The following is a 27,371-nucleotide window of genomic DNA, read 5'->3' on the forward strand; positions in this document are numbered from 1 at the left end:
AATTTGAATAAACTGATTTATTTCTAATAAGTAATGATAAAATTTTAAGTCCTTAATGTTTATAAGAAAATGGACAGTTGATAAATTGTCCAAATACCTGAGTCATGCATATTCCTGATTAGTTGACATTTTAGAATTATAATTTTATCACCTTATCATTTCAAATTTAAAATACCTAGACCTAATTTTATTTGAAGCTTCCTTACCTTGCGATAGGAAGTGAAACCATCACTCAGTTTAATTATCATATTGCATTAAAAAATGTTTTAGTAGACAAAATTTGTGTGAATTTTGGGAATTCATTAATTTAACTCAATGTTCTGTATTTTTTCAGTCTACCAATGCCCTTACTGGAATGAAACAATGATTATCTCTATGACTAAAAATGCTGATACTGACAGTGTTAAAAATCTCTTCTGATCTTTGTTTTTCCAAAAATGAAATTTTGCCATAAAATGGAACATTCCAATGAGATTAAATTAATGAATGATTTTGTATTACTTATGACAGGGTGTTACATTTTCTGTTACATTTTCTGAGGCTGCCTATGTGTTTTAATGAACTAAATCCAATACAACTATAGACTCAAACATCTGAGTGGATGATATACTCCTAGAGTAAGCTGACATGTTCATATGGTCATGTGTTATTCTTTGTCTTTAGGGTTAAATTCCTAAATTTTATAGTCCATTTTTTGATATGTGAAAAGTCTTCAAAATCAATCATCTATTTATTTGTCTATCTATAAACTAACTTCCTTTGTAAACAGAAATACTGGCTTCATAGCATAATGCAATTCTGAGTAATATTTTTAGTACTGCTAACTTCTTAATTAAATTGTCTTAGGGAAATTCTTTACTTTCATTTAAAAACTCTATGAAAAGAATACTTTATATCATATTGGTGTGTAGAATCTTTAATATATGAATGTATCCTGAAGCTCTACGTTTCATTATTAGTTTAGCCAAAATTTGACAAGTAAAATGTATTGATCTTTCAAACTCATAGAGAAACTTATGACCCTGGCAGAATGTATATTAAACACGTGCAATTGGGAAGGATTGTTTTCACAATCCTAGTATTACCCTCTGGGTTTACCTAACATTACACTATAATTTTTAGGCAAACAGTTATGTCCTAACTTAATTTGACAAAGTTTATCAAATTGATTACTAAAGTACCTCGTCATGTGCTTGGTCATTTCAGCTTGAACCTGGGCTGAGTGTCCGTTTTGGCTGGCTCTCCGCTCTCAGCCAGGCAGTAGAGTTCAAGTATGACCTTCTCTTAGGCCTTTGTCATAAATCCAATTTTTTATTTTAGTACTCAAATTAAGTCAAGGTTATTTAGATGCTTTTCCATTCTAACTAAAAAGAAAATAAGTATAAAAAGAATTTTTGATTTTAGATGTCCCACGCTCCAGCTTTATATAATGGAAAGTTTTGTGTTTGTTTTCTAATATGAACCAAGAAAAGGACAGATTTCATCAGAAAAATGATGTGTTGTATATCCCATACATGCTTGATCAATAAATAAAAATAAAAGCTGGATAAAAAATTACATTTCAAATCTTAATTATGATACAGAAATGAGATAAACCAGGAAAGCATACTGACCATGGCGCATGAGGCTTGTTTTCTTCTTCTTTTTTTCCCCCTCTTTTCTTTTTTTTTTCTAACTTCCAGTTTGTGGAGTATTTTATTAAATATTTAAAGTATAAACTAAAGCTAAAACATTTTTCAAGTGCCATTCTTAAGGAAGGATTTTTGAAAATCATTAATAGTCTTCACTGTGATTAATATGTCATATGTAATCAGACCAGGCAGACATCGGTGTGCTTTTAGCTCATGATTAAGAGTTTTAACTCCTGTCCTCGAGTCTCACAATAATATCTCACTTCTTTTCATCCTCCTAGATTATGCTCCTTGAGCTCTTTTCTGTAAACACCAATCACTTGAAATTGAATATCCAGAAGATTAGCCATTTCAAGAGTCATACGTCCTACCTTACTAAAATATGCTAATATAGAAGATCCTAAGGGATGCAGTTTTTTTTTTAATCTTTTGCCTTTTTCCATTCAATGCAAATGTCACCACTAAATACTGAAATATTATTGCAGGCATATTTTTTATATATAGCAAACATTAAAGTCTGTGATTTAGTTGAATTTTTCTTAGACTCCAAGATTGCTTCTAAAAATTATATAAGACTAACTCACATTCATGACAGATTTATTAAGGACAAGTGATATATTAAAACCTTGAAAGTTATATTTTACATTAAAGGTAAATTAAAACCATAAATTAAATGTGTGCACAGATGAGCCTAGTCTTAGCAAACAGTAATCAGGTACTGTTTAATTTTCCTGTACTGGATAGATTCATCAGGACATCCTGAGTCTCTCTAGTAATTTTCCACATCCCCTTATGTCTGACATTTGCTTCATTAGAACCAGGTCTCCTTATAATCATAAGGCAAAACACATTCTTATATTAAGGAGAAAGTATGGCAATATTTTAATATGGAAAACATATATCTGCTGTTCTCTGTAATAACATATTTGGGAAGTCAAATAACCTTTAGAAAGAGGTTTACTATAATAAAGTCAGTGTGCTCCTTAAATACTTAGAAGAGAATCAAGTTTTGTGTGTAAATGTGTATTTAAGTTCAAAAGGTACAGAACTTTTTAAAATTGTAGTCCATGTTCATTCAATTTCTTTTGTCAAAACAAGTGGTATCTTGAGCATTACGGAGCCAACAGGACATCAAAATAAATAGTTGTCTGAAGTTAAAGACACAGTACGTTAACAAACAGATAATCCTGTTATAAAATTGTAAATGCAGCTTGGGATAAGGATAGGAAAGAGGACAGTTAATCTACATTACGGCAATGACAGTCTTCAAACTCTCTCTGATCGCTCTCCTCATTCTGTCTTGTGAGCTTCAGCTCCTTTTTTAAAAAGTCAGTGGAATATCACAGTGGGTAATTTGTTGTGAGTACAGCCAACATAGTGTACATTTCCTCATTATCTTTGCAAGTGAAAATTGACAAGTTGTTTCATATTTGAAATCTCTAGTCCTTTTGATGTTATTGCTATAGCCACTAGAATTGGGCTTTTTTCCTGAGAGGAACAGATGAAGGCTCTTCTTTGTCTTTCTAAGATTGTTTTCCATGGATATTGGTACAAGCATATCCTTCCTGGTATAAGAAATCCTCCAGAGAATCTTCACCCTTTTTGTTCTCCACAAAGGAGGTCTCCAGATATACATATAACCATGTTTGACAGAAGTATCTTTGAACAACTTATGATTTAAAAAAAAATTAGGACATTATTGTCTAATGATTATAAAGCATGCGTAAGCAAATTATTTGATACAGATATATTTTAATGTTTTATATAGTTTCTAAATGGATTTTAGATTACTTAATTTAAAAATCATCTCTTCAAATTTGTTTAATTGATAAATCTCTAATCATGCTATTATTTTAGATTAAATAATATTGTATATATTTTATCAAAAAGACTGAAATTTCACACTTTTTTGTTTATTCTATTCTCAGTTACAGTGTGATTAATGGTCTATACTTTTCTCTGTAATAAGGAGTTAATTAAGTTTTTGGCTACTAAGCAAAAAACTATGAATTCACTTAATGATTTGCAAATAGCATAATGTAGTAGTGCAAAATCAAAACTGCAACTTTAGAGGTTGCTCTGAATTTCAATTTTGACCATAAACGTGTTTGTATCAAATATTATATACAGTTAGAATTACTGTACCTATATGGATTTGTGAATATATTGTTCAAAAAACATAATGGCTTATATTTCTTGACATACCCAAGGTTAAATGTTGACAAGTGCTGTGCAAACTCTTCACTCTCTTCTTTTTAAATATTGCATGTAAAATGCAACATGTGTAAATGCCACAGGTTAATAGATTTCCATAATCCTGTCCTATACATAGAATTATTCAGGTCCCAAGATACAATGCAACAAATCCAGTGCCCAATACAAAAAAAAATTATTTTATTATAGATGTTTTCTGGATTATGCACAGATGAAGCAAATCAATGATTTTTGTACTTTTTGGTTCTTTGCAAGAGATAAGGGATAATACAATCTAAGCCTTCAGAACAATATGATTTTCAAGCTGTAAAAGACCTATGAAAAAATACATTTAGTTCATTACTTTAGAGATGAAGAAATTGAAGTGAATTGCCTATGTTAAGCTTGCTATCTATGACAGATTTGAGAGAATGTTAAGATAGGTCAATGCATTTTTCTCTACAAGATACAAGTTTTCCTTTAAACTAATACAAATGCATAATAAAGGGATGTTTCACATATATACAATTATTCCGTTAATACAAGCTTCTCTGTTTCACAATTCTGGATAAACTAGAAAATAACTATCATAATTTTTGTTGTTGTTGTTGCTCTGAGTATACAGTTGTTTCAAACTCCACCTTGTGAAATTCTTTACCTCCACCAAAACCCGCTGAACAACAGAAAATGAATTTCTCCTCTTTCTCACATATTCAGAAATTTCCCTGAAATAATCATAGGAAAGAGCTTAAGGAGAGGACAAACCATATGCTTAGAAATTTGCATTTTGTGAGCATTTAAGCATCCTTGATAAAGAATCTTTAAGTACAGAAGGCTGAATATTTTTTCAGTATATAGATAACGTCTGAGGAAGGAGAATGAGAGATCTTCAGTGTATGAAACTCCTTCCTTCCTTTCCTCTTTCTCTCCTTCCCTTCTGTTTCTTTATCTTCCTTTTCTTTTTTCCTTGTTTTAAATAATAATCTAGAGGCACCTAGGTGGCTCAGCTGGTCATAAATTCTCTTGTTTTTGGCTCAGGTCATAATCTCAGGGTTGTGTGATCGAGAGCCCCACATGGAGCTGCCTGCTCAGGGTGGAGCTACTTAAAATGCTCTCTCCTCCTGCTCTGTCCCTCCTCCTATACTCTCTCTTTCTTGCAAAACAAATAAATACAATCTTAACAAAAAAAAAAAAAATACAGGGCACCTGGGTGGCTCAGTCAGTAGTCAGTTAAGTGTCAGCCTTCAGCTCGGGTCATGATCCTAAGATCCTGGAATGGAGACCCACATCATTTTCCCTCCTCAGTGGGGGTGTCTGCTTCTCCTCTCCCTCTGACCCTCCCTTCTACTCTTGCTTTCTCTCTCTCTCTCTCACGCACTCTCTCTCTCTCAAAATAAATTTTAGAAATCTTAAAAAAAAATCCAAAGTGAATATGGCAATACATACTAAAGAGTCTATTTTTTCTATTTTTAGATATGCTTCAATAGAGCATGATTAAAAATAATGTATTTACATTAGAACAATGTTCCCTGATTGGTAACGACTGAAATTGGCAAATAAACAAACTATATTTATATAATTTTAGAAGAGAAGTTCAAATGATATAACCTTCAGTATATACTTTAGCTTAAGTTTACATTCTGAACCCTCAACCCCCAAGTGAAATATCAAAACATCTTTCCTCAGAGTTATTTAAACACAAACATTCCCAAAACAGTGTAGTGTGGGATTTAATTAGAGAGATTAGTGGCCCCTTGGTCCCTTGAACTGAGTAGTTTGTTTCCTGAAACTTAGAAAGATGAAAAACTAGGTCCTTAGGCTTTTATTCCTCAAATTGTGAATATTCTCCAAAGAAGAATACCAGCTAAAAAAGAAAAAGAAAAAAAGAAAAAACAGAGATGATAAAAGTCTACATACTCTTCAAATACTTGCATTTCTAATCCAGTGGATAATTAGGCAACTGTTCTCTTATTACCAGTGAGTAGGAGGTGGTCAGTGAGGAAGGCTTCTAGGAATCTGTATATTGTCACACTACTAATACTATTTCATTCACAATGCCCTGAATGAAAGCTATGTCACCAAATACTTATATATTTTTTCTAATTATGACTTCTTAATCCTTTTAATCATTTTCCTTCTACTCAAAAATAAAAGGAAACTATCTGATTTCCTAGATAATGGCTATGCAGAGTTATTTAGATTTTTATTATTAACATACAGTATATTAATCTATGCTGAAGAAAAACTCTGCAAACGTAATTAGGTTACTTAGGAGTTTTTAGGAGTGATTAGTAATTAGGAGTTTCAAACACAGTCATATCCCTCAATCAGCTCCATCTCTGAGCTATTGTATTTACTTAGTTTCATTAAATTTAAGTTGTGACAAACAATAAAACAATAGAAGGTATGAGGTTTTCTCTTCATTTCTACATAATATTAAAATGATTTACTGAAGTTTATACAAATCATCTGTTTTAGTCCATTTGGCCTACAGTAACAAAATACAGCAGATTGGACAGTTTATACACAATATTTATTTCTCACAGTTCAGCTGGAATCTGGAATTCTGAGATGAGGGATCTAGATGGTTAAATAAGACAATTCTCTGTGTCCTCACATGGCAGAGAGGCTAGAGATCTCTTTGAAACCAGTCCCTTTCATCAAGGTTCCAGCTCCATGATGAGCACTTCTGGAAGGTCCCACTTATCAATACCATCACCTCTGGGGGTGAAGATTCCAAGATAGGAATTTTAGAAGGACAAAAACAATCAGACAATAGCATATGCTAATTAAGCTAGAGGCTTTGGGATTTGAATTCTCATTTGCCTTTTAGTTTGCTTATAGGATAGTTACTTTACTTCTTTGATTTGTTTCTCAGTATCTTTAGTATTCTACAATTCTTTTTTTTTCTGGTAAGGTTGTTATGAAATGAATTATATTATTTAAAGACCAAAATTTCAGCCATATATCAGGTATTCATCAATGAAAAAATTAGGTTTTGCCTCTTTTTAATAACTTGTACATCCCTTTTTAGTTTCGAAATTAAAGCAGTTAATATTACATGTCTTTTTAATTGTCCATTGGTAAATTTTAAGTTATAAGACAGAAATTTTGTCTCTTATTTGTGTTGAAATCCCTTACAGTAGATTTCTGGCACATAGTAAAATTTAAAAAACATTTACCAAATAAATAATTCTGGAGTTTTCAGTTCTGCCCATAAGGAGCTTGGAAGCTACCACACTATCTTAATAACAACAAGTGAAAACCTGAACAGACTGAAAAATCAGTCACTTTTCTAGAATCTTTAAGATGAAGACACATGCAAAACGCTGTCTCTAAGAGAACCCAACCAACAGAGAGTAACAACTTAGCAGAACAGGGGCTCGTGAGTAGAAACTGCTGCAGGAGCCAGGGTAGGGATCCCTGAGCTGTGATCACCAAATTGCTGGAAACTCTGTGTGGAAAACTCAGATTTAAGAACTCTGTGGGGAACCCAGTCATAGGGAACCCTCACAATATGAGATTTACCTCCAGGAGGTCAAACCAGGTTCCCAAAGTAAACATCAGGAAAACAATTCACTCCTGCTTCAGGCAGGGATAATGAAAAAGGAACCATTTTAAAATAGACATGGCCTGCCCTTAGGAAACACTATTTAAACAGAGCTTAACTTGATGAGGTACTATCAGAGCCTAACTTGACCTGGAAGAAGCCTGACCTGGTAGAAGGAAAAACCCAACTTCAGACTACTTTGGCCATCATGTCCTACCCAAAGGGATATAGGGGAAGGAATAAAATAAAACACTAGTAATTTTTACAGTCCAGAGGCATAGGCTCACTTAAAAAACAAACAAACAAACAAACAAACAAACCTAATCACAGGACTATACAATACTCCCCTGCCCCTACACTTTGCCACCATTTTACTAAAGAGCCATTTCCAGCAGTTCCTTTTACCCAATCTATTCTGTCAGGTTTATAATGAGAAAAATTACAAGGCATACCAGAAGGCAAGAAAACACAATTAGAACCAGATGTGGCAAGGATGTCAGAATTATCAGAAGAAGAATTTAAAACAATTATGGCTAATATGCTAAGGGGTCTCATGGAAAAATAGCAGCATCCAAGAGCAGATGGGCGATATAAACAAAGAGATTGAAATCCTAAGAAAGAAACAAACAAAAAAATGCTAGATATAAAAATCACTGTGACAGAAATAAAAAATCCCTTTGGTGGACTCATTAGTAGGATGGACAGAGCTGAGGAATAAGGATATCTCAATAGTGAGGCAACGTGGGAGTTTTGGGGGGTAGAAAAGGAATAAATGAAACAAGATGTAATCGGGAGGGAGACAAACCATAAGAGACTCTTAATCTCACAAAAAAAAAATGAGGGTTGTCAGGGGGAGAGGGGTAGGGAGAGGATGGTTGGGTTATGGACATTGGGGAGGGTGAGTGCTGTGAAGTGTGCAAACCTGGTGATTCACAGACCTGTACCCCTGAGGCTAATAATACATTATATGTTGTTAATAATAATAATAATAAAAGGATATCTCAATAGATACTTCCTAAACTAGAAAACAAATGGAACAAAGACTGAAAAAAATAGGATATCCAAGTACTGTGGGGCAACAATAAAAGGTATAACATATGACAATAGAAACATTAGAAGGAGAAGAAAAAGAGAAAGGAAAAGAAGAAATATTTAAAACAATAATGACCAAGAATTTCCTCAAGTCAATGTGAGGCACCAAACCACAGATCCAGGAAGCTAAGAGAACATCAAGCAGGATAAAACCAAAAACCAAAAAAACTCTACGTGTAGACATATCATTTTCAAAACACGGAAAATTAAGCACTGCTTATTAAAATAGCCAAAACCCAGAACACTGACAACTCCAAATGCTGGCAAGGATGTGGAGCAATAGGAACTCTCATTCACTCTTGTGGGGAATGCAAAATGAAACAGCCATTTTGGAATATAGTTTAGCAGTTTGTTTACAAAAGAAAATATGCTTTTACCATATGATTCAGCAATTGTACTTCTTGGCATTTACCCAAAGGATGTGAAAACTTACATCCACATAAAATAGGGATGTTGACAGCAGCTTTATTCATAATTGCCAAAACTTAGAAACAACCAAGATGTCCTGCGGCAGGTGAGTGGATAAATAGATTGTGGTACACCGACAATGGGATATTATTCTGTAATTCAGTGCTAAAAAGATGTGAGCCATTGAGTCATGAGAGGTCATGGAGAAAAATGCATATTGCCAAATGAAAGTGAAAATCTAAAAATACACATACTATATGACATTCTTTTTTTTTTTTTAAGATTTATTTATTTGACAGACAAAGATCACAAGTAGGCAGAGAGGCAGGCAGAGAGAGAGGGGAAAGCAGGTCTTCTGTTGAGCAGGGAGCCCAATGCGGGGCTCGATCCCAGAACCCTGGGATCATGACGCGAGCCAAAGGCAGAGGCCTTAACCCACTGAGCCACCCAGGCGCCCAGGTGCCCCTACTATATGACATTCTATAAGAGCAAAACTGTGGAGACAATAAAAAGTCAGTGCTTGCCAGGAAATGGGGTTGGGAGTGAGGAGAGATGAATAGGCCAAGCACATAAAAATTTTAGGGCACTGGGTGCCAGGGTGGCTCAGTGGATTAAAGCCTCTGCCTTCGGCTCAGGTCATGATCTCAGGGTCCTGGGATCGAGCTGCAAATCTGGCTCTCTGCTCAGCGGGGAGCATGCTTCTTCCTTTCTCTGCCTCTCTGCCTACTTGTGATCTCTGTCTGTCAAATAAATAAAATCTTTAAAAAAAAAAAAAAAGAATTTTAGGGCACTAAAAATATTCTGTAGGATATTAAAATGATAGATATATATTTCTTATACATTGATCCAAACCCACCAAAGGCACAATATCAAGCGTGAACCTTAATATAAACTATGGACTTTGTGTGATTATAATGTATTAACATCAGTTTATCCATTGTAAAAAAAGGTGCCATTCTTGGTGAGGGAAGTTGATAATAGAGGGGAAGGCTCTACATGTCTGAAAACGGGATTTATGGGAAACCTCTGGATCCCCCTCTCCAATTTGGTGTAAACCTAAAGCTGTTTTTAAAAGTCTTATAATAATAATAATAATGGTATTATTAAGTATTAATTTTATTATGATGATGAATCATATACATTTCTTTCTATATACTACTGCTAATTCAAATGGGTAATATCATACTCACAAATTTAAGAATGAATGTAATGGTATAAAACTTAAAAGGATAAAAGTAAATTTATTATACCATCCTACTGAAGTAATTGAAAATCAATTGTAAATAGATTTACTTTAGTAAAATACCAAGGTATGGATTTAAAATTAATTTTTCCAAAATTAAAGCTAAGTTTATACATTTATAATTTTCTTCATTTTAAAATGTCTGAAGAGACTGACATATACTGGGGTGAAAAATACATATAAGATGGCAGGGCTATGATTTCAGCAGTGGCTATATGTCCAAACCTATCTCCATACTAAACTCTGTTCTTGCCCACTATATTACACTGAATCCACTGAAGTTACTGAATTCATATGTTTACCCCAAAATAAAACCAGTTTTCTTAGCTCCCATCTCAAAGATACATAATAACTTCTCTACTGAAGTAGACTTCTATACCTCTATATCTCTAAGCTTAGATTTTAACTAGATATGATTCTGGGGACTGAGTTATAAGAAATCCAGATTTCCTTAGGACATAATTTAAGAAAGCCTGAGTGTTTTCTGCTTCTGATACAAATAATTATGATGAGATCTTGCCTACCAGATGAACTTTAGAATGGAATCTTTGAAAATTTGTTATTTTTTTAATAGCAGCACCATTGTAGTAAAAATAATAAAACATTAAGGAGTAGGAGGAAGAGAAATGGCATGATTTAAATTACAATATTTTTGTGAAACTCTAGATCAATATACCCTGATTGCATCTGGCATTTAATTATTTATTTCATTTATTTTATTTCAATACCTGCATTACAAAAATGTCATTAATATAGCACTTTCATTAGATCACCAGCTATTGAGAAATGTCAGAGAATTTTGATCATGTGCTAAGCACTGGAGATTTTTATTTTTTTAGTATATGTGCTGCCGAAGCGAGCACTGGAGATTTTTATTTTTTATTTACTTTTATTTTTTAGGTTTTATTTATTTATTTGACAGAGAGAGACAGCAGGAGAGAGGGAGCACAAGCAGGGGGAATGGAAGAAGGAGAAGGAGGCTTCCCACCAAGAAGGCATCCTGATGTGGGGCTCAATCCCAGGACCCTCGGGTCATGACCTGAGCCTAAGGCAGATGCTTAATGACTGAACCACCTAGTGCCCCAACACTGGAGGGTTTTTTTTGTTTTATTTTTTTTTTAATAAACATATAATGTATTATTAGCCCCAGGGATACAGGTCTGTGAATCACCAACACTGGAGATTTTTAAATGAATGTCATGCTCAATTCTTTAGTATAGTAGGATGTAGTGTGCATGTAGTAGTAGTAGTATGATCTACTGGGGAATAAAATTATCATGTATTACAACATATAGAACACTGTACTATATAAATGCAGATAAATGCAAAATGATCAAAGCAGCAAGTACGGAAAAGAGACGCGGATAGTGCATATTAGTTAAACTAGTATCTAATCCAGACTTCTCCATTGCCCTTATGTGAAATTTTGAGCAAATGGTTTCACAGTTGATCAAGTTCCTTTAATCATTAAATAACTGACCAAGAGTTAAAATAACTAATATTTCTTGGGAAGTTTCACTTTATATAAAAACCTAGTCTGGTTATTCCCATGAATATGATGATCTTATTGAGTGAAAAATGAAGACTTAGAGTACTACATAAAGAGAGTACAGAACAAGGAATCATATCATTGTGTTCTACCCCCTGCTAGTTAATGCATGCAGCACACAAATCACAATACAATTTTCTATAGTCCCAGAGGGGAAAAAAGTGTAATTATCTGAAACATGATTAAAAAATAGAAGATAGCACACAAATTCAACTACCTACATGAGGAAGATAACAGTTTCTTTCTTTTTTTTTTTTTTTCATTGCATTTCTATAGCTTCTGTTAAGGTAGGTGCTATCAATAAAAATAAAATATGAAAGACATTCACAGATATAAATAAGTCCTAAGGTACATTATAGGAAGTAGAGTCAATGATACTGTAATAATTGTACTATGACAGATAGTAACTAGACTTTCCATGGTGAGCATTTTGTAACGTATATAAATGTCAAATAACTAAGTTGTACACTAAAACTAATATAATATTGTGTGTCTACTAGAAATAATAAAAGAAGACATTTTTCAGTGTGATTTCACAACAGCAATTAGATGGCCGTATTCTGTCTCTGCTTTTGATCTAGATGGAGATGTTATATCATGGGGTAAGGGCTGATAGGAGTGTTAGTATTGAAGTATTTCCATTAAAGCAGGTGAAATTGCAGAGTGAAACTGTAAAGCTTTACCAGCATAAAGTAATTCCCTTTCATTAGAAGGGTATAGACCTGCTTCTACTCGCAGAACTCAGTTTCTTAATTGCAAAATTTGCCTCAGATAATAAAATCTATTTTCCCCTAACTGAATATCCCTTCCTCTTAAATTAAATTTTTAAAAGTCACTGGCAAACTGATTTTTGTCTTATATTTACCCTCAAACATGTGGAAGAGGAAACGAATAGGTTCTTAGATATGCTCCTAAAAACATTCAGTTCATGTGAAAGGAAACTTATCTTTCCTGAAGGTATTAATCAAAAACTAGTACCCAAAGTAACTAACCTTGTGACAAGATAAATGAACTGTGGAATAAGCACAGAACCCAAGATGTACCTAATATATAAATGCCATACATTCTACAAAATTCTGTGTAAATATATTCCCCTCCAAAAAGTGTTTTGGTGAGTTTTTGTTCTCTACTGATATTATGGAATTATTAAGACATACAGCTATTAAATAGGAGCCACATGATGTTAAGACACGGAGTTCAGGAAACACTTTTAACAATCAGTGAAGACACTCAGTGCCTGCTGCTTAAGAAAGTTGGTCCTGGGGATATATAAACCATTAGACCTTGAAAAAGTGTCTACAGAAATGTGCTGTTACCCCATAGGTAGCTATATGCTCCATCTGGGTGAATTGAGCTGTGTAAATTAGCATGTGATCACAAACCAAGACCAAAATAAATCCGAGTCTTCAGGGAAAGATATCAAACAGGGAGGATGAGAGAAAAGTAAAGAAGAACCCCTGTCTCTTTTTCCAATTGCTTTCTTATTAGGTTTTCAAAGGAATTTGTGTTGGATGAGAAAAATTTTTATTCTTAGATCTACAGACAGATTTTCTTATATATATGGGAAACAGTGGGGTGTGGAAAAATACATGGGCTTAAGATGGAATGAGCAAGTCAGTAGTATCTGAAAAGGTTCAGTGAATTGAAAAGAATGGTCTATATTCTTAAATCATCCATAAGCTTGGCCAAATTAAATGTATCTAAAGAGAAATCACAATTCTTTTATTCTTAAGAATAAAAGAATATTCATTTATTTATTTATTCATTTATTCATTTATTATTTATTCATTTATTCTTAAGAATAAATGAAACAAGATGGGATTGGGAGGGAGACAAAAAAACCATAAGTGACTCTTAATCTCACAAAACAAACTGAGGGTTGCTGGGGGAGGGAGGTTGGGAGAAGGGGGTGGGATTATGGACATTGGGGAGGGTATGTGCTTTGGTGAGTGCTGTGAAGTGTGTAAACCTGGTGATTCACAGACCTGTACCCCTGGGGATAAAAATATATGTTTATAAAAACTAAAAAATTTAAAAAAAAGGTTTAATAACATCAAAAATACTTAATTATATTTTATTTTAAAACAAAATAAGTCTTAAATTCCTTATGATAACATTTTTGAGCACTCTCATGGGTCATTATGTTATATTCTACATTTACCCTAAATGTGTGTAAGTCACACAAATGCATATACTTGCAGTTTGAATGTAGAGACTGATGACACCACATGTGCTCCAAGGAGGTATGAAGCAGGGCTGACTCCTAAGCAGGTGTAAAAATAACTTGAAAAAGCAGGAAAGAGATATTGGCTGGGGTTACGTGTGAGATCCTGATGAAGGTTTCCTATGTGAGGGGCTAGGGGTGTGTGCATTCAGTGTATTGTATTCACTGTATTGCATTCCCCTGAGTGCCAAAGGTGGAAGCCCTCAGCCTTTCTCATCAGCCTGATGCTCTGTTTTATAGACTGAATGTGGTGTAAATCTGTAACTCTTTCCTGTGTGATTGAGAAGAATGTGATTTCTGTTGTGGTTAGATGGAGTTTTTTATAAATGTTAAGATGACCAAGTTGAGTGATATTTTCTTCAGGTCAATGGAATCTTCACTGATTTTTCTACCTGCTTAATCTATCAATTTATAACAAAGAAGTTTCGAATTTTCCAACTTTTATTTGATTGCATTTTATATTTTTTTCTTTGGGTATTATTCATCATCTGTAAAACTGTTTTTGTGGTTGTTCTAGAATTTACAACATGTATATTTAAATAATGTATGTACACAATGAGATTTCACCGTTAACACTTCATGTGTGGTGCAGTTACTGCCAGGAGCTCAGCTGAGCTGGGAAAAAGAGACTGAGCTGCCAAATATCAGTTAGCCAATTAAGGCAACAAGCCAAAACATGGAAGAGTTAAATCGTTAATCACTTACTGCAATGGGACATAAGCAAAAGGCTAAAACCAGAGGCTAACCAAAAGGCTAAAACCAAGGAAGCCCATCCCCCACCAGGGTCCATTTCCCCCTGTGGAGCAGCACATCAATCAAGGGGCAGGGCAGATGTGGGGGTTGGCTTACTGTTGGCTCAAAGTCTCTGGCACTTTCATGGAGGCAAATGACGGGAGTGGAAAAGTACCAGATACTAAGTCATATTGGGGAAAAGGGTTATCATGATTTCCAGTTCCCCTTCCCCCCCATAGGAGACCTCAGTAGAGGACCCTGAAGAAGACCTCTGCCCAACGCCTCAAAGGCACCTAGGAATCAAGATGATGGCAGTAGAAATGCATAAGTGTAAACAGCACAACTCTCCAGGGAGCCTCACACCTTGGCTCAACTTCCTTCAGACACTGCAGTGCATGTGCTGCACACAGTCTGTCCACATAGGAAGTGTAGCTTTCTTCTATAAGATAGGACAAGTAAAGCCTTTGTAATTGCCCGAGAAAGGTTTTTAACTAGGAACCAAACCTCCTCAGTTACCTTTAAGAATTTATCCTCAATTCTTCCCTCACATACTTTATGACACTGCTGTCATTTATATCAATTATTCATAGGTTGTACGCACTTGATATATTGTTCCTATAGTGCTTTCAACAAGCAGCTGTCTTTTACAACAACAAAGAATAAAAGACATAAAAGATTTTATTTTGTTTTCATTTACCCCTTTTGCAACCCTCCTCTTTAAGTACTTTCAAGTTTCTGACCTGTATCTTTTTTTCCCCCCTGTCGGAAGGTAATTTTTTTCTTTTTTTTTACATTTCTTTTAGAGCAAGTCTACTAGAAATTTTTTCCCTCCTTCCCCCGCTCCCCGAGTCTTTATTTCTACTTTACTTTGAAGGATAATTTCCCTCGATATAGATTGGATACAGATTTCTAGGTATTTCTCCCCTTTAAACAGTTGAAATACTTCAATCTATACTACTTTTTTACACATTTTTTAATGAGAAGTCTATTGAAATTCTTATCTTCATTTCTCTATATGCAAGAGTTTCTTTTCTTTTTTTCTTTATCTTCCTTTAGTACTCTGTTTTTTTCCTCATGGTTTAAATATATGCCTAGTTTTAGTTTGTTTTTTAATTTTGTTTGGGATTCTCTGATATTCTTGAACTTATGGCTTGGTACCTGTTATTAATTAAGTAAAGCTCTTAGCCATATTATTTTAAATAGTTCTTCTTCCTTTTCTTTCTTATTTCTGGTATTGCAATTATGTATAAGTCACATCTGTTGTTATTGCTATTATTATTGTTATTATTATGTTACAGTTCTTGGATGTTCTGTACTTTTTAAAAAAAATTCACATTTCCTTTTTGTGTTTTAGTTTGGAATGTTTCTATTGACCTGTTTTCTAGTTCTTTGATTCCTTCCTGAGCTGTGTAGAATCTGTTAAAGAACCTGTTCAAGGCATTTTTCAGTGTTGTTACCGTTTTTTTAACTTCTAGAACTTCTTTTGATTTTTTTTCTTAGCGTTTTCATCTCTCTGTTACCTTATTTACATATTTTGGTATGCTATTAATTTTTTTTTTTCTTTTGGCCCCTTACCACTGTAATTATATCTCCTGTCTGATAATTCGCATGTGGATCATATCTGAATCTGCCTCTGATGGTTGTTTTAATCCTTCAGAAAGCTTTTTCTTGCCTTTTAGCATGCCTTGAGATGTTTTGTTTAGTTTTGTTTTCAACTGATGCCAACATGCTATATAGAGTAATAGGGTCTGGAAAAAATAAGCCTTCAGTGTGAGGATTTATGTTAATCTGGCTAGGACTTGGGCTATGTTAGTATACATTTTGTTATAGGTACACAGACAACAGATTGCTTTAGTGTCCTTATTTTTGCCTCCTTATCCTTTAAAGTCTCCTTTTGTACAGATTCTCAAAGAGATTCTGTGTCTGACACTTCTTTTAGCTGTAATTAATAGCTATTATCCTGGAGGCTCATGTTTTGGTGGTGGGAGTAGGGGAGGAAGAATTCTATAATTCCATGGTTTTGTTTGTCTCTTCATGGACTACTTTTGGGGGTATGGCTTTCACACATGTTTCTCTTCCTCCTCCCAAGAAATGGGCTTTTGTCCCCCCAGACATCTATTTCCTTTCCTAAAAGCAACATTCACAACCATTTTCTGAGACCTTATATTCTGTTGATTTTTCTCCCCTTCGGTAAAATAAGAAAACTGTAACTGAGACAAAATTCCCTTTTCCAGTTGAGGTAACATTTCAGAATTTCCATCTAGATAATTTCTTCCCTCTCAAGATAAAAACTTTCAATGGAGAAGAGTTTCAGTGGTTTTCCAGTTCACTACTATCCCCTCACCCTGAGCGGATCCAGAAAAGAATCTTTCTCAGATCCTCTCCATGAGAAACTTCGGGGAATCTTTATATCAAACTACACACCTATGGGAGTCCACTTATGACAATGAACCCCAGGAGTTTCTCCCTCTCACTATATGCTTCGCTCACTTACGGCAACCCTATAATATAACCACATTAATGATCTTACAATCCCATTATTTCTACTTGCTTCTGGTGCAGGTAATAAAAATCTCGGGATTGGGGCACCTGGGTGGCTCAGTGGGTTAAGCCTCTGCCTTTCAGCTCAGGTCATGATCTCAGGGTCCTGGGATCGAGTCACACATCATGCTCTCTGCTCGGCAGGGAGCCGCTTCCTCCTCTCTCTCTCTCTCTCTCCTTGCCTCTCTGCTTACTTGTGATCTCTCTCTGTCAAATAAATAAAATCTTTAAAAAAAAAAAAAAAAAAAAAACCTCAGGATTTTTCTCTCTTTGGATGTGTTGATCTTTCAAGATCTCAGTGTAGTGGTTTGTCCGACTACATCTATTATCTGATGGGTCTCAGAAAAGCCACAGGTTTTCAGTATAGCTTTTTTTTAATCGTAAAGACAGTGATGACTTCCAAGCTCGTTACATGTTATACCTGATACTGGCAGTCCCAAAGAGCAGTTTATAATTCAGATGTCCAAACAAGTCCAACCAATGGTGACCTAACAAGAATCAAACACCAACTACACATCACTACATATATAGAAAAGTGTGTTTCTAGTCAGTTTAATTAGAACTCTTTGAGAAAGTCTGACTCTCAGACCATTTTGCCCAGGAACAATGCTAGAATGTGCTAGAGATTAATCTTAGCATTAAGACTTCTAAGAAAAAAATACTTACTTAAAATGTGCATTTATTACTTCAAACATGGTGATAATTATCTGTACTTGGTCTTTTAATGTCATGTATTCATTATATAATTTATTCATTTTTATACAGATGCAACACGGAGGTACATTGTTCAGGAATAGGTATTACACTTGTGTGAGGCTTAGTTATTTCAAAGAAATCAATAAAATTTATTACAGCAAAGGGGAAAAAGGAGGGAAAGAGAACATGAATCAATTGTACTATACAGATATGAATATCTAAATCTAAAGGGATAAATAAGTACATATTCATATTCAGGAAAATGTAAAATATGTAAGCAATAGAGACTCCTTTTACTCATAGGTAAGATCTGACTTCCGTCTATATTTCACAATAGAACGAATAACTCTCCATTCAAAATGAATTTCAGAGTTTTACAATCTGCCTTATGTTGAAGAGTATACAGATGAAAATCCTTAAAGCATAAAGAAAAGCTTTCACCAAAGTAGTTTTGGGGAGTTATGTATGTAATAGACCACAGTGAATTTACTATTCGATTCACATAATCATCACTGTCAAAGTCCATGGGATAGCATGCATGACAAATTGCAAATATAAACCACCTGATATTTTTTCCTTTTTGTGTTCCGAGATGGAGTTGTGTTTATAATGTATTCCCTATAAATCCTTCTTATTCTTTCTGTCTTTTCCTCACCATAAATGACATTAAAGGAAGATAGCTTGCTAAGTTTCAGTAGCTTCTGGTTTTGTGGGAAATTTAACCACCATAAAAAAATTATCATAAAATGGGTTTATTTCTGCCCCAATAGCCAAAATTTCTGGAAGTGTATCATAATTATTTCTGATTCATGGCTCCCATAAAAATTGGGTTCTTGAATGAAGGTTTAGAAAAGACATTAACAGAGCTACCCCTTGAAAAAGGAAAATTGGGGTATGTCCCTGTAACTTTCATAACTGTTTTTAGAACCATTTTGCCTATAACTTTTCATTTTATTTTTTAAGTTTATTGATAAATGATTTACATTTTTAAAAATCACCCTTCTTAGGTATGTAGTCTGATGAATTTTGGCAAGCATATGCAGTAAGGTAACTAATACCAGTATCAGGGTATAAAATGTTACCATAAACACACACAAGTAAATAAATAAAAGTAAATAAAAAGTTGCCTAGAGTCTTTTGCAGTCAACAACCTTCTCTCTCCTTCAGATCCTGGTATCCATTAAACTGATTTCCATCCTAATCATTTTGATTTTTCAAGACTTTTATATAAAGAATCAGGTAGTATGTCTTTGCCATTTCTCTTTCTTCAATCACACAAAACTATTGTGATCCATCCATTTTGGGGGATTTGTATCAGTGGCTCATGTTGAATAGTATCTGTCTTTTTATTAAATATTTTATTTATTTATTTATTTATTTATTTATTTATTTATTTATTGAGAGAGTGAGCACAAGCAGGGTTGGGGAGGTGGGGATGACAGAGAGAGAAGCAGACTCTCTGCTGAACAGGGAGCCTGAAGTGGGACCCCATTCCAGGACCCTGAGATCATGACCTGAGCCCAAGGCAGATGCTTAACAGACTGAGCCACCCAAGCACCCAGAATAGTATTTGTTTTTATAGATGTCCCACAATGTGTTCATCAATATGCCAGTGGATGGGTATTGTTGATGTTTCCAGAACTTGGCAATCATGAAAAAAGTTGCTATACACATTGATGTACAGATGTCTGTAGGAATTTTTTCATTTCTGTGGTATAAATATCTATAAATAGGATTACAAGGTCACATTAGAAGCATAAACATAATTTTATAAGCAACTGTCAAACCATTTGGCAAAGTGGCTATGTCAATTTGAATTCCCATTGGCAATATAAAAGATATACAATTTCTTTGCATCCTATCACCAACTGTTATTGTCAGGGTTGTTACTGTTTATGTAACTATCCATCTATCTATTTATGTCTATCAATCTGCCTGTCCACTATCTATCATCTTTATTTTGTTTGTATTAGAATGTTTGTAATGATATCTCATCTCATAATGATTTCAATTTGCCTTTCTCTAAACACTGAAGACATTGAACATATTTTCATGTACTTATTTATAACCTTTATCTTTCTGTTAGCCACATGGCCTCTCAAATCTTTTGGCTAGTTTTCTTTTTTGATTGAGTATTTTGTCTCTATACTATTCAGTTGTAAGAAACCCTAACAGGTGTATGTTTTACATATGCTTTCTTCCACTCTAGAGCATGTCTTTACATTTTTTTAGAGCCTTTAAATGAGCAAGTTTTAATAATGATGAAGTCCAATACATCATCATTTAAGAAAATCATTGTGCCAAAAAATCTTTCCCTAACCCAGGATCACCAACATAGTCTCCCATGTTTCTTAAAGAAAGTTATGGTTTTGTCTTTAATTTTGAAACACGACCCACTTTGAGTTATTTTTTTAAGTTGCCCTGAGGTGAAGTTTAGGAGATCAGTTAGTTTTATATGGACATTCAATTTACTCAGCACTATTTGGTGAGAAGACTACCTTTTACCACATTAGCTTGGCAAATTCATCAAAAATGAATTGACCATACATATTTGCCTGCCATTTTCCCCCTTAGTCTCTTTATGCTATTGTATCTACCTACCTATCCATCTATCCATCTGCTTTTCCATAATCCAATTCTGCACAGCTTTATTTATGGTAGCTTTATAGCAAGTCTCAAATTCAGATGAGTTCCCTAACTCCCACTTTTTTTTTTAAGTATTCTAGTTCTTTGTTTTCTAATGTGTATATTTAATATCAGCTTGTCAAGTCCAGACACACACACACACACACACAATACTTCAAGGATATAAACAGAGACTACATTAAATCAATTAGATCAATTTTAGAAAAACTGCCATTGTCTAATATTAATACTTCTGTTCTTTTATGTTTTTATTTTAATTCCAGATAGTTAACATAGAGTGTAATATTAGTTTCATGAGTAACACATGGTGACTCAACACTTCCATACATCACCCAGTGCTCATCATGACAAAGGCACTCCTTAATCCCCATCACCTTTTTAACCCATCCCTCCCACGCACCCACCTCCCATCTGGTAACCATCAGTTTGTTGTCTATAGTTAAGAGTCTATTTCTTGGTTTGCCTCTCTCTCTCTTTTTTCCCTTTACTCATTTCTTTTGTTTCTTAAATTCTAAATATGAGTGAGATCATATGGTATTTGTCTTTCTGTGAGTGACTTACTTCACTTAGCATTGTACTCTCTAAACCCACCCACGTGGTTGCAGATGGTAAGAGTCCACTCTTTTTATGGCTGAATAATATTCCATTATTATCCATTCATCAATTGATGGACACTTGGGCTACTTCAGTATCTTGGCTGCTGTAAACAATGCTGCTATAAATATACAGGTGTACATATCTTTTTGAATTAGTGTTTTTGTGTTCTTTGGGTAGATACCCAGTAGTGCAATTGCTGAATCATAGAGTAGTTTCATTTAAAAAAAAAAAAAATTTAAGGTTTTAATTGTTTGACAGAAAGAGACATAGTGAGAAAAGGAACACAAGCTGGGGTGAGGGGAGTGGGAAAGAGATAAGCAGGCTCCCCACTGAGCAGGGAGCCCAATGCAGGGCTTGATCCCAGGGCCCTGGGATCATGAACTGAGCCAAAGGCAGACGCTTAACTGACTAAGCCACCCAGGTGCCCTTATGTTTAAATTTCTGAGGAAACTCCATACTGTTTTCCATAGTGGCTGCACGAACTTCCTTTCCTCCAAGAGTGCAAGAGGGTTCACTTTTCTCCACATCCTTGCCAATACCTATTATTTTTGTGTGTTTTTGATTTTAACAATACTAACAGGTGTGAGGTGATAATACATTGTGGTTTTGATTTGCATTCCCCTGATGATAAGTGATGTTGTGCATCTTTTTATGTGTCCATAGGTAATCTGGATGTCTTATCTGGAGAAATATCTGTTCATGTCTTTTGCCCATTTTTAATTAGATTATTTGTTTTGGGTGTTGATTTTGATAATTTCTTTCTTTTCAATCCATATGACTTTTATTATGTTTTCTTGCCTTATGATATTATCTATGCCCTCCCGTATAATGCTGAATAAGGAGTGAGAGTAGATACAACTTTGCTTTGTTCGTGATCTTAGGTGAAAAGCTCTGTAGGGTTTTTTTTTTCTTTCTTTTAAGTATAATGTTAGCCATAGAGTTTCTTTAGAGATCCTATATTGAGTTGTAGTTTCCTATTTGTCTTAATATGTTAAGAGTTTTTCACAAGGAGATACAACATTTTGTCAAATTCTTTTTTCTGCACATTTTTTTTAAAGATTTTATTTATTTATTTGACAGACACAGATCACAAGGAGGCAGAGAGGCAGGCAGAGAGAGAGGAGGAAGCAGGCTCCCTGCCAAACTGAGAGCCCAATGTGGGGCTCTATCCCAGGACCCTGGAATCATGACCTGGAATCATAAAGGCAGAGGCTTTAACCCACTGGGCCACCCAGGTGCCCCTTCTTTTTTTTTTTTCTTCTCCACCATCTTGACTCCTCCCAGGTGCCCCTTCTGCACATTATTGAAATAAAAAAGAATTGGTGATGATGAAGTACTTTGTGTTAATTATTGAATTTAATTTGCTAATAATTTAAGGATTTTGTATTTATATTCATAAATAATATTATTCTGTAGCTTTCTTTTCTTGCTTTATCTTTGCCTGGGTATGGTGTAAGGCATTTCTGACCTCAAAATATGAGTGGTAAGGTTCTCTCTTCCCTTCTATTGTTGGAAGAGATTGTACTGAATAAATTCATTTCTTCTTTCAATATTGGGACAATTCAACAGTAATAGCATCTGGGCCTAGAGTTCTTTGTGGGAATTATTTTATTGTGAATTTAATAGAGATATAGCTATGAAATATATATATATATTTCTTTTTGAGCAAGCATTTTAATTTTATCTCTCAAGAAATTAATCCATTTATCTATAATATCCCCTTATTATTCCCATAACATTTCCTAAAATTATTTTATGTCTATAATATCTGCATAAATGTCACCTTTTCATCATTAATGTTAATAATTTATATTTCTCTCTTGTTTTATAATCAGTTTGGCTGTATATTATCAATTTTTTTAATCTCAAGGAAAATGGTTTTGGTTTTATGACTTTATCTAATATTTTTATGATTTTAATTTCATTGATTTCTACATTTATATTTACTATTTCCTTGCATCTGCTGAAATTGTTTTCTTCTTATTTTTCTATTGCTAAGACTTAAGATTTAAGAGTATTTTTTTCTTCTCTTATAATTCTATGAATTTCCATTTAAGAATCACTATAACTGAAACTCATATATAGTTATGTTTTGTTTTATTTTTTATTAATTTCAAATATTTTATATTTCCCTATTATTTCTTTCTTGACTCATGGGGAATGTAGAAATTTATTGGCAAGTTCAAGATATCTTTTGATTATTCATTTGTAGTTTAGGTTTTTGTGGTCAGAGCCTATTTTTATATGACTATAATTATTTTACATATAATGAATTACTTTACCTGTGGTTTATGTTTGTAAATGTCATACATGCCCATGAGAAGAAAGCATATTCTGCTGGTAACACTATTGGATGGAGTCTACTGGTCAGTTGACAGTGTTATTCAAATCCTCTGCATGATGTTTATTTTCTCTCAACTTGTTATATCATTTATTAGGACAAAACTTGGAAGTATCCAATAACAATGTGAATGTGTCTTTTCTGTTCTATCCATTGTATTTGTTTTATGTATCCTGAAGCTCTTTTATTAGGTGCATATACCTTTCATATCTCACACTGTTTTACAGTGACAAAGAAAATGCTTAGACATTATAGCTCCCTGATACATAATAGAAATACTAGATAGAAAGATAAGAAGAATCTATTTTTCTTTTTTTATTTTATTTTCTCACGCTTAACTGACTAAGCCACCCAGGTGCCCTTATGTTTAAATTTCTGAGGAAACTCCATACTGTTTTCCATAGTGGCTGCACGAACTTCCTTTCCTCCAAGAGTGCAAGAGGGTTCACTTTTCTCCACATCCTTGCCAATACCTATTATTTTTGTGTGTTTTTGATTTTAACAATACTAACAGGTGTGAGGTGATAATACATTGTAGTTTTGATTTGCATTCCCCTGATGATAAGTGAAACCAGTCTCACAGGATATATTTTACTATTCGCTCTCTTCTAAAGATCAACTAAATGTTGCAGCATTTTAGAAGAACATGAAATTTAGAAGTCTAATGACTCAACTGTTATTTCAAGGTAATGCAAGTGAAATAATAAAAAATTTTAAAACTTAAACATGATTTTTTTAAAAAAATTTACTTATTTATTTGAGAGAGAGACAGAGATACTGAGAGAGCAAGAGCAGGGAGGAGAGGGAGAAGCAGTTTCCCTACTGAGCAGAACCCAGGATTATGACTTATGCTGAAGACAGATGCTTAATTGACTGAGCCACCAGGTGTCCCTCCCCTTTCTTTAAGATTTTATTTATTTATTTGACAGAGATACAGAGATTCTAAAAGAACATAATCAGGCAGGCTCCCTGTTGAGCAGGGTTAAAAATGAAATGATATATATACAAAATAAGCAATATACTAATTAAGACCATTTAAACTTAAAAATCAGATTAAATCTCTATAAAAGTATGTTCAAGATCTCTAACTAGTGGAAACTTCACTAACTCATGTTGAGCGGTAGTTTATTCTACTGAATATATTCGTTATTAAAAAGATTATAACCAAAAAAGGATGATAGCAGTTAAACATAAACAAGATACAGTTAATGATGAGAAAAATCAGCATTAGTAATATATCTGTCCTTAGATTTAGGTCTGCATTTCTTTAGGAAAGCACTTTACTAATAGAATGCATTTATTGTCTATTAAATTAATAGGATTTCCATGTCTTATAAAGGAAAACTTAAGTATACAATAAGTCAAATAATAGTCATTATCACCGTAAGTATAATTTTGATCTTCAGGCCAGAAATATAGGGAAATAGATAAGATAGATACACAGAAAGAAAAAAATATGTGTCCTTCATTGATTTTTTTTACATTTTATTCAATTTTTCATAAATAGGCCAATTTCAATATAAATTTATATTGTTTGCACATAATAAGATTTTGTCCTTTTTAAATAGTTCTTTAAAAATATTTTACTTATTTATTTGACAGAGAGAGAGAGAGACAACGAGAGAGGGAACACAAGCCGGGGGAGTAGGAGAGGGAAAAGCAGGCTTCCCACCAAGAGGGGAGCCCGATGCAGGGCTCAATCCCAGGACCCTGGGATCAGGACCTGAGCTGAAGGCAGACATTTAATGACTTGGGGGTGCCACCTAGGCACCCCTAAGATTTTATTCTTGAAAAATATTGGGTATAACCATTTACTTCAAGCTGACAAGAAAAAATATTGCAATACATCTTCATGTCTTATCAAAATTTTAACCGCATGAGGCTCACTTGGATATTTAGCCCAATAGGAGCAATTTACTCATGATGTTACAAAACTAAAATAAATAGAATATTAGAAGAAAGGTGTGAACAGTGTTCAAAGCTGTGGCTTTTTAAAATTAGATAACCCATATTTTTAAATATATTTCCTGACTAAATTCAAATGGTTTTGAAATACTTACCGTAAAGTGACTGCATAAAGTGTGTTATCATGGTGGATGCTTTGGATATTAAGAAAGGAAATAAAATAATATAACCAACTTTCCCCTAAATAGATTCTCAACCTTCCTGCAGAGTCTTGAAATACCTATGATTACAGCCATTATTTGGACTGTTTGAATAGCAAAGGGGAAGATACTCATGGTTATTTTCCTATTAGCTGTAATAGTTTGTGGGTCAGTTTATTCTGGGCCAGCACTGTGGGATGCCAGTACCATTCAACTGTGAGCCCGCTATCAACCATGAATTCCTCTCTACTTAAAATAATTTGATGTACTTTAAAAATGATTCATAGATTAAAATTTTACACCATTAGGCCCTATACATGAGAGTGGTGATCAGCACTGGCACATCAGATTACCGGGATTAAGAAAGGGGATTTGGGAATGAGGCCTAGAGAAAATTGGTCAAAGGAAGAGAACGAAGTAGCAAAGAAGGCAAGGGCTACAAAGTGAAAGACAGTATTTTTTAAAGACATAGCCCTATGTAATGAGTATGCGGGGGGAAAGGAATGTTCTGCGCCAAAAGTGTACATTGATCTGAATGCAAACCAGAGTACACATAGATTTTAATATTTTATTTATTCAGTAAATAGTAAATAAAAAGTAAATAGGTTATAAACTACATGTTACCCTTGTTTGGGAGTTAAAACTCAGTAAGACAGAGATGGTAAAATTTCCAAGCTAGTTCTCACAGTGGGTTTAATTTAAATATTTCAAATATATGTTAATGTAATTATGATTTCTACATTATAGTACTACAGATTTTATGCCCCAGTGACCTTTCATTTCAGAGAGTGTAGAGAAATAAGGGTTTTAAATTGTTGATAATATCAAATGTTACAATTCAGTTTCATCTCATTTGTAAAACTATAAGGTTGGATTACATGCTATTATTATCTCACAATTCATTTCTTTGGCTCCATTAAAGCAATTATATTATGTCTTCATGGAGAATGGAGAAGTGTCCATCTATATCTGGAGCATCAGAACAAGCTTTTTTCACAGACTATCACATTTTTAGAGACTACATAAGATTTAAGAGGAGGGAAACCACAGATAACAAAATAAATCTGTCATAAATTAAACAGCCCCATCCTTGCATGACTATAGAGACAACTGATGCCAGTTAACATACAGAAAAAGAACATTTTTACAAACATCCAAATTTTTGGTAAGTATAATCTTGATGTCCAACCCATCGCATAAGTATTAACACTGATTTTGACTTTCTAGGCAATTAAATCAAACCAACAAAATTTCCCCTTGTTTAACCAAAAGAAAAGAAAAATGGGTAATGATCATTATAATGAATAAAAATGCACAGTAAAGTGAGAAATTGAAAAAAGAATTTGAACAGAAACACTAGAATAGGACCAGTGACAAGAACACTGACTTTTGCTCATCTCTATGTCATCCTCATTGCATAGTTATGTTTTTTAAAAATGATATTAGTTTTACATATATTGAATTAGAGATAATTTTAGTAAGAGCTATCTAAGCAGAAATAGATGTTTGGAAAATATTGATATGGAGTTGGTGGTCGAAGATTTTTAAATAATTGCATTCATTTTATCATCATGATAGAAAAATAAATATTTGTTGGTCACTCCTTTCTATGGAATCTTTTCTGTTCTGTGAACACATCATAAATGGTACTAACTTAGGGACTTTGTGGTTACTACTCCCTCAGTTTGGGAATTTCCCTCAACATATTTGTTGAGCCAATTTCCTGAAATTTTCAATTTCTTACTCATATGTCACTTATCAAATGAAGCACAAAGTCATTGTCTTTATAAAATTCTATATGACATTTTCAGAAGGATAATGTG

Source organism: Mustela nivalis (assembly GCF_964662115.1).
Source record: "Mustela nivalis genome assembly, chromosome: 15".
NCBI lineage: Eukaryota > Metazoa > Chordata > Mammalia > Carnivora > Mustelidae > Mustela > Mustela nivalis.